Raw genomic sequence first — 220 nt, forward strand, 5'->3', positions numbered from 1 at the left:
AATAATAGAAAACACAAGAATAAGACGGACATCAGTGGTTATATATAAATACAGATTAATTTGGTCGAAATTATTGCTAAGGACAATTCAGTTTCCCTGAATATTAGTAGGAACATGTCCCTAGCGTCCCACCCTAAATCTACGCCCATGCAGTGCAAGTATTATAACAGTATTGGTAAATGGCCCGAAGAGTACTGTCATTGGTCTACCCTGAGGGTAT

This window comes from Misgurnus anguillicaudatus, chromosome 6 (assembly GCF_027580225.2).
Source record: "Misgurnus anguillicaudatus chromosome 6, ASM2758022v2, whole genome shotgun sequence".
NCBI lineage: Eukaryota > Metazoa > Chordata > Actinopteri > Cypriniformes > Cobitidae > Misgurnus > Misgurnus anguillicaudatus.